The following is a 9,368-nucleotide window of genomic DNA, read 5'->3' on the forward strand; positions in this document are numbered from 1 at the left end:
TGAAGTGACTTGCCCAAGGTCACACAGGCAATAAGGAACACAGACAAGCTTAAAACTCCATTTCTAGCACTTTCTGCAATCTAGTGTATCAGTGCTACCACAGTCCCTGCCTAAGCCCATGTTCAGTCTAACCCAGATTAGAATTGACACCTCCTTGCAAATATTTCATATTTATTGATTATAAAGATCTCCTAGCCTATGCTCAACAGCTTTCCCCTACTGTTCCCCAGAGTTTATCTCCTATTTTGATGGGGCAGGGGCAGGCTTTTTTTTTTCTGACTCCAGTTCCAAGCTCGTAACCGCAAAGAAAGGCTCCAAGTAGGGACTTGGGGGAGCAGCACTCCCGAGAACGGCATGCCCTTGTGCCACTCAGTAATATGGGATGAAAAGTAGGCAGAGTTATGATGCCAATTGCGAGAAGCCTACCTAGAGCTATGAGCTAGGAAGAGAGAGTAAAAAGGCTCAGCGAGGGAAGAAAATTGGGGGTAATTTTGAAATGAAATAGCTTTGTTTGAGAACCAGAAATTGCTGATCTGAGCTATTCCGTAAAATAGAGGGAGAAGAAGAGAGATGGTGAAAGGATATAGTTTTCAAAAGATGTATATTTCAAAGAATTTTTTAGGACAAATATAAGGAAACTTAATTTTATGCAAAGCTTAGTAAGTTTCTAGAGTTCATTACACCCAAGAGGTATATAAGAAAAGTTTAAATGCATTTTTGCAGCATTACTTCCTAAGAGAATAATAAGGCAGTCTAGGGATGTCTGAGATTTGATCTCATGAGCTCACATATTTCTTCTTGACTTTTTTTAAATGGTTTATGGTTTTAAAAAATTTTCTATAACAATGTAACAATCTATAATTATGTTTCATATAACATTAATATATAGCACTATAACATATAAGTATGATATTAATATAATTATGGATTAAATATTATATGACATACAATTATTAGATATTACTATAATATAATATATATAATATATAAATATATAATTAATTATATTTCCAATAACACCTAAACCCAAAACCCTTTGTTACAAAAGAACATAGACATACAACGAACCTTAGAGGCTATCTGATCCAACCTTCTCATTTTACAGATGAGGAAACTGAGGCCCAGAAAGGTTAAATGATTTGCCCTGAGTCGAGAAGGTGATAAGTATTTTGAGTCCATAGCCAGGTTTCCATGGGATCATGCTTCCTCTCCCAGGAAAAAAAATAGAGCAAAGCTATGAGAGTGAAGGATGGTACCATGTGCAACGTTCTTCATCTATTATCCGGCATGTCCCTACGCAGATGAAAGAAGGAAGCACGTTCCATTGTCCATTTCTTAGAGCTCAGATTTGTTACTGGATTAACTCCAAGCTATGGCGTCTTCAATGTTGTTTTCATTCCCGTTACTTTGGCCATTCTTCACGCGAGCAGAGACTGTTTTTTATTTTCTTTGTATCCCCAGAACTTAGCACAATGCCTGGCACATAGTAGGGCTTCATAGACATTTATTAATTCTGCACCAGTTCTTATGAATTTTCCTGTTTCTCTCATTTCACAGGATGTAAGGTCCTTGAGAGAAGAGTCACTTTTGGATGTCGCCCCTGTGCCTAACACCTCCAAGATGCTTAATAAAGACTGTTAAAAGATTGATAGAGTTCCTGAATTTTTTATATTCAGTATGCCTTGCACACAACAATATTCTGTTACATTCAAACACCGTAGTTTATCCAGCCATTCCCTACTTAAGGGGCATCATTTTGGGGCTGCCATAAAATCTGCTGTTATGAATATTTTGGCATTCAGAGCAAATATTTTTCTCTCCCTTATATATCCTTTGATGTCCCCATCACCAACAGGACCCTGTGCTGCACGACCATAGACATAACTCACTTTCTTAAAGTGTCAAGGAGATAGCACGTCCAGGCTCATCCTAGAAGAGCACCACAACTGAATCAAGATCTGTGGCCGTTTTAAAAATGTCTCCCTCTTTGCCACAATTGGAACCCCAATTTGTCAGAATTTGGCCTCCAATACTGTGAAAGGTTGTTCTTTCTGAAAATCACAGGGCCTGAAGAGGTCACCTAGCAAATTCATTTGTCTCCAGGCAGGACTCCTGAACCATCCCAGAGAAATACAGATGTGACCTATTTTAAAAGACCTCCAGGGAAAGAGAGGCTCCATGTTGCCTTGGTAACCTATTCTGATGTTTAATAGTTACTGCTTGTTCTTCCTGGTACCTACCCTGGGTTCCTCCTGCTGTCATTTCAACCTCTTTCCCTTTGTTGTTTTGTTTGTTTGTTTTTTTAATATCCCTGGCTTGAGACAGGACCTGAAATGATGCTCTACCCGCACCCCAACAGCCCTCCCACCTCTCCACCAATTCTGACTTTAAAGAGATGAGTACATGGAAGAAGGAAGAAGGAAATGGCAAACCATTCCATATCTTTGCGAAGAAAACCCCATTGACAGTATGGTGCAAGGGTCACAAAGAATCAGACAATGACTGAATCATGTGAACAACAAAAAAGGGAGGAGGAGGAAAAGAAGAAATCAAAAGACAGGGAGAAAGACAAGGAAGGAAGAAGGAACCAGGGGCTCATGAGCACAAGGCTATCAAATTCATGAATGAATATCGGGAACATGAATAGAGCACTTAACATCATTTCTTTGGATATGACGGATGAATAAATAGCAGAAAATAAAAAACAGCAGGTCTCGCTAAATTCTAAATGGCAGATAGCAGCACTGACCAAGGGCAACCATGGCCCAGCAGCAATGATAGGAATTGCTGGTATTTAGAGAGCTCATCAATTATGTATGGTGAATTACAGGGTCTCATTGTAGCCTTACAACAAGCCAAGCCACTGAACTGGATTCCACAGGTGTACTTCCCCATTTTATAGATGAGGAAACAGGCTTGGGAAGGTTAAACAATTTGTCTTGGGTCTTCCTCTCCTGAATTAGACTATGATAATACTAGGTTGACAACTAATGCTATATTGCCTTATGAATATGTGTGTGTGTGTATGTTCTCTGATTCACTTATTAGGAACTTAGAGGGAGTGATAGATCATGAGATAATAGGTAAAAAAGCCAGAAAGAACACACAAGGTCTTTGAGTCTAACCCCCTCACTGTCCAGATGAGACCCAGAGGTTAAGTCTTGCCCAAGGTTACACGTGGAATAAATAGCAAACTAGGGGTTCAAATCCAAGCTTTCTCGTGTAATACTAAAATCAGCATCCTTTCCCCTCCCCACTCTGCCATCTCTAATATCTCTTCTCCCTCTGAAATTCTGGAAAGACAGAGCCATGAAAAGGTAATATGGTATAATGGAGAGAGTGCTGGATCTGGGAGTCAGAAGACCTGAGTTCAAATCTCAGCTTTGCCACTTACTCTCAATATCACCTTGGACTAGTAACTTTAATTTTCTGGCTCTCAGTTCTGTCACCTAAAAATGAGGGGGTTGCCCTGTATATATTCTAAGGTCTTTTCTCGATCTAAATCTCTAACCCCATCTTGTATTTCTTTGTGCCAATGGATTGTCAACTTTGTGAGGGTAGGGACTGTCCTTTGTTTCTTTTTGTAATCCCAGTGCTTAGCATTGTGTCTGGAACATAGTAGGTGCTTAATAAATGTTTATTGGCTGACTGACATGTAGCATCATAGAATCAGAGATTTAGAACTAGAAAGTACTAACAGAACCTGAGGCCCATCCAGGTGAAGTGACTTACTCATGGTCACACAGACAGAAATGAGCACACCCTGGATTTGAACCGTGCAATCTGGTTTCACATCCTTCCACCTCTTCCACCATACCTTGCTCCTTCCCATACTACATGATAGGTCTTCCCATATGAAGAAATGACTAATGATTCATTTATTTAAATTGGAGGAATTCTAACTTCTCTAGGTCTCAGTTTCCTCGTCTGTCAAGTAAGTGGGTTGGACCCTAAGGTCCTTCTAGCTGTAAATCGATAAGCTGATGAGTAAATTAAAATATTCCTGTTTCCTTTGCTTCCTTCCTTTTAGATCTTGGGACATAAATGTTTGTCAAGATGGAGTTTGAGATCCCTTTCATCTGTTATCAAGTATCTCTGCTGCTGCTGACAGCCTTCTTGGCCTTTGGCCTTGGGAAAGAGGACCCATCTGCCATTTTCTCTCAGTGGGTGCCCATGCCCTAACCACCTCTAGGCATATTCAAACTGGCTGTTTATTGCCAGTCTGAATTTGCAGACATCACACACATTCTCTTTAATTGCATTTTCTGTATTTAAAAAACATATAAATTGAGCTTATCACCCTGGCTGCACATGGCGAACTGCAGTGACTGGATGAGCGTGCTGACGGGCAGCAGTTTCTAAGCAACTTGAGGCAGGCTGGTGTCTGGTGGAGTCGCAGTGTAATTTGGAAGGGGTGGGGGAGTCTGAGGAAAACCAATAACGGCTCTAACTGGCCCCAGTTCTGATTGATTCATAAAGGTTGCAGGGGGTCTTTGGTGAGGTTAATTCTTTCTTATTCTAATGGCAGAAAAGGCTGGTTGTGTACAGGCCGGGCCTCTGTTGTGTGGGATGTTTGATAACTGTGCTTCCACAGCTGAGGACAGAACAGGAGACTGATAAGTGGCCTGCTGTACCAAGGCAGGATGATGGGAATAGAGCGATAAGAAGAATGCCAGGGTTCCAGTGCCCAAGGAGCCCCATGGGGGTGGGGACGGGGCCACCAGGACGGTGATTTATAAAGACAAATCACAATGAGAAGGGCAGGGATGTGGGAGAGAGAATCTAGGTGGGCACAGGGGAGGAAGAGCCCAGGAAATCAAGAGAAACTCCTCGTGTTCCCCTTGCTGCCCTCAGCCTCACGAGGAATTACTGTCCCTAAGAGTGATTGATTTTGGTGAAATGCTGACTATGAGACAGGTCTCTAGTTTACCCAGTGGGTCTGGAATTCCAGTCGTGAATCTCCTCCCTCCCGTGATGCACGTCACAGCCCCTCCTTTGTGCCTGCCTTTCCCCTCTGTGTGTATGTCCTTGTCCTTCCAGAGGGTCACCCCATGGGGCCCATCCCAGGTTCCAGAGGCCCTCCTGGAGTTCTCTTGGTATCTTGAGGACGCCAGTGCTACATGCAGGCTGACCAGCCCGTTTTACTTCACCACAATGTGTTATTTGATACATACATTTCTATATGAACTTCTGGGTAATTCCTTGACTCCTCACTTGTTGTGTTTCAACCAGTGCATACCCTCCAGGCACCCCTTGCTATTCCATTCCCCATTGTGTTAAGTGTTAGCTTTATAGGATCAAAGATTTAGAATTGAGAAGGACCTGCTAGTCTGCCCCCTTATTTTTTGAGATGAGGAAATTGAGGCCCAGTAAGATGAATTGATTTGACCAGGATCATACAGGTAATAAGTAGCAGGGGTCTCCCAATTGCAAATCCAGCATTCTTTCTACCATACTGACTTTCAGAGAATGTAGCATTCAAGGACTGAGTCCTTGTATGTAATATGTTGTATGTTGTATGGTAATTTTATCCTCCATCTGCCTTAGTTTCCAAATCTACAAAAAGATGATGATAGCACTTATCTCTTAGGGTTGTGATTGTTGAGGATCAAAGGAGATAATGTTTGCAAAACTCAAAGTACCATGTGAGTGCTAGCTGTTATTACTAGATAATCTGGAAGGCCACTGCCAGCTCTGATGTCCTGCGTCAGACAATCACATCTGGTGCTGACCTAGGGAGTTTTGCTCTATTAAAGCTCCAGTGTCCTGCTTTTCCCTCCCCACTGATGAGCAAACCTTTCTTTTCCTTCCTTTTCCTCTGGCTCTGAGGCAGTTGCAAAATAGATCGTGTGGCCCTGTGTGGGGCAATGACCTAAGGAGGCCTTCCTGGCTGACAGGGAAGGATGAGTGCCCTGGGGACAAACAGTCTGGACCATGTCCTGGATGAGAAGGCATCTTCTTGGACCTCCGTGGGCCCACCTACCCGCTCTTGTCAGCCCAGGGTCTTCCACTGGGCCCAAGGCACTGACAGGTAGGGCAGAGAAGCAGGAAGGGATTGGATCAGATTGGACTTCTTTCTGCCAAGAAAGGAGTGGATTCTGGAAGAAGCCATCCTTGGAGATGGGGAGAGAATCTTCCATGAAACAGGCTGCTTCTGGAGATGAGCTCTGGAAGCAGTGAAGGGGGAGCCAGGAGGGAAAGGCAAGGAGAGCTAGAAGCTGATACAGTAACATCGAAGACCAGGCTTAGCCCTGAAGACATAGGACCTGTTTAGCTCTCCCAATAACTGACTTTATTTACTTAGTTGTAGATTCGGACCTGGAAGGGATCGCCCAAGACCCCCACTTTACAGAGGCCTAGAGCACTGGCATAATTGGCCACCATCCTGCCTAGCAAGTGTGGTCACTTTTGCACCCAGGCCCTCCTCTCATCCCAAAGCCAGCAATCTCTCCACTTTCCATGTCTCTGGCTGGCTCTTTGTCATTTGATAGCCATATTTATGGTTTACAAAGTACTTTCCTCACAACACCCACTTTTCAGATAAGATGCCTGAGATTGGGGGTGGGGAGAGAAGAGAACAAGAACGATTTATTAAGGCCAATGATGTGCTGGGTATTGGGCTGAAGTATTTTACAAATATTATCTCGTTTGAGCCTTGAGAGTTAAATGTTATTATCATCATCACCATTTTACAGTTGAGGAGACAGGCAGGTTAAATGAATTGTGCTGGATGACGTAGCTAGGAATGTGTGAAGCAGGATTCACACCTGGGAATTCCTGACTCGGGGCACAGCTTTCTTCTTCACCAGAATGCCTCTCAGTAGCTTGCAAAGTGCTTTGTGACGGAGAAGGGTCATGCCCAGGGTCCCACAGAATGGAGGCGTCTGAGCTGGGCCTCATGCGTTGTGTTTGGACTCCAGGCGCTCTGTCCACCTGAGGTAAGCCTTGGCCTTCCTTGTCTTTGCCTCTTCTTCCCGTACAGAGTTTCTCTTCATTTGCCTTGATTTAATCTGAGCGGATAGTTGTTTAGTTGCTGTTCAGTCATGTCCAACTTTTCATGATCCCATTTGGGGTTTTCTTGGCAAAGATACTGGAATGGTGTCCCATTTCCTTCTCCAGCTCATTTGACAGATGAGGACACTGAGGCAAGCAGGGTCAGGTGACTTGCCCAGGGTCACACAGCTCGTGTCTGAGGCCAGATTTCAACTCACCAGGATGAGTCTTCCTGACTCCAGGCCCAGCGCTCTTTTCACTGTGCTTCTCAGCTGGATGGTGTCGCACAGTTAACATCTGTGTGTCTGCATAAGCCTCTGTTAGCACTGAAGTTGCAAAGTCCACTTTGGCCTCTTTAAAGTGGACTGAATCCTTGTTACATTAAGCCAGGCTTTCCTTTAAGTGGGTCACTCTTGATTATCAAATTTGAAGTCTTCCTCACAGTAATTCATTGTTAAGTCCATGGCCCCAGACAGATTTTGCCCCATATCCCTCAGAATTCTGTGTGACACACAGTTCAGCCAATAGCATTGGCCAGGGGACCATGCAGGGGAGATCGTGGATGAGCAGTAAAGATCTCCCACGCCAGAAGGGCTGGAGCAAGGGACTTCTGAACAGAGGAGCAAGATGAGAGAGGAGAAAATAGATTCAGGAAGCTGCCTGCCTGAGATGCGTCTGACTCCCAGCACCAACACTTGGCAGTGTCTTTCCTGATTTTCAAACTGGTGTCTGCCTTGAGGACCCTGAGGCAGTTGGACCTTTTGAATTTTTAGGTTGGCACCATTTGGAGGCCAGGAAGTCACAGCTTTAGGATGCAGGCTTTCTCCCAGCTGTGATTCCCATCCAGAGAAACCAAGCTGGCCAGATGTCAGTACTTCACAGTTCCAAGGCTAAGACAAAATGCCTTTCAGACATTGAGTGGGAAGCACTTCCCAGACCCGAAGGCTTCCGAAATGCTCAGATGGTCGAGTTATTACACCCAGTGCCCACCGCGCTAGATGGATGAGAAATGTGGCGGTGCAGGTGTGGGAAAGGTAGCTGTAGAAAACCGGTGGAGAGAGGGTTGCTGCTGTTTCTTGTTTATCTCTCATGCTTTTTAAGCAAATGCCCTTTTATACTACTGTGATGCATCCTGACTGGTATGGGTGGGATTACAAGTTGAGGGCTCACAAACAGTAGCTGAAGCCATGGTGGACCCAAACAGGTTCAAGGATCCTGGGAGGTGACACATTTGTAAGGGTTGAGGTCGGCCTGTTGGAAGGGCAGTTCCACACTAATGCAAAGAAGGCCTTCCGGAGCCTGCCAGGAGAGCTGTCATTCATCGAAATCATGACAGATGGTGGGTTTTTTTCTAGAATCTACTAGAGGGAGCAGTCCACACATGTTTTTGAAATTAAAATACCATATCTCTTAATAAAAGGCAGTAGGAGCTTTCAGTTTAGAAGAACAAGAGACAAAATTAATGAACTAGCTAATTGTTGTCCCCCATTTATAGACATTAGTCCAAATTATCTTTTTAGTCAAAACATACAGATCTACTTTTATGCTTTGAGATATTGGTGATTTCATCTCTATGGATGCTTCTTTCCCCAGATACACATAACTATCCCTTTTATAACCTTCCCATAGATAGAGTGAGTGAAAGAGAGGGAGAGAGAGAGAGAGAGAGAGAGAGAGAGAGAGAGGCAGGTAGGTGTCACAGTGAACAGAGCACTGGACCCTGGGCAAGTCACTTAACCTCAGTCTATTTTAGTTCCCTCATCTGTAAAATGGAAATCGATAGACCTACCTCCCACAGTTGTTCTAAGGATCAAATGAGGTAATGTTTATAAAGCATTTAGCATGATACCTGTCATATAAAACACTTATATAAATATTAGTTACTAGTATTATGGATAGATGGATGGATAGGTAGATGATAGATAAGTGAATGGATAGATTGTGTAAATAGAACATTTGTTAGGCACTTATATGCCAGGCACTATGCTGAATGTCTCTCTGACTGGGCTTTCACGTATCAAAATTGTAGGCAATCTTGGTATGAACAGGTTAAAACAAATTATGGCAGATGGCAGGAAACCAGGTGTAATATCCTGTTTTGTAACGGTATCTTCCATTCTGTTTATAAAATGAATCTTCAGACATGTGAATCGTACTGCTGATCAAAGGGACTTGGCCAAGAGTCTTCTCAGGGACCCATCCTCCTGGCTTGAGAGCTTGACTGAAAACAACCCAGTCCCCTGAGATGATTTGCATCACTTGCCCCTGCCAAACTCAGAAAGGACTTCTTATGATTACCATCATTCATTCTTGGGTGGATTCCAAAAAGCCAGTTGTCTGGATGGTGGTTTTAACCTTCCTTTTAACTATTTTAA

General features: G+C 43.6%; 1 long non-coding RNA gene across 2 annotated transcripts in view; it reads left to right on the forward strand.

Moving 5' to 3' along the window:
* LOC138161434 (uncharacterized) overlaps window positions 1–1,643 on the forward strand; it is a 134,284-nt gene extending 132,641 nt beyond the window's left edge. For both annotated transcript variants that reach the window (XR_011168355.1, XR_011168354.1), the window contains exon 3: window positions 1,558–1,643. This is a non-coding gene — a long non-coding RNA (uncharacterized lncRNA). The remainder of the gene's footprint in view (window positions 1–1,557) is intronic.
* Window positions 1,644–9,368: the final 7,725 nt, after the last annotated feature.

The sequence above is a fragment of the Petaurus breviceps genome, unplaced genomic scaffold (genome assembly GCF_028583685.1).
Source record: "Petaurus breviceps papuanus isolate PSGF00001 unplaced genomic scaffold, PetGlider_PUasm1.0 185, whole genome shotgun sequence".
Lineage (NCBI taxonomy): Eukaryota > Metazoa > Chordata > Mammalia > Diprotodontia > Petauridae > Petaurus > Petaurus breviceps.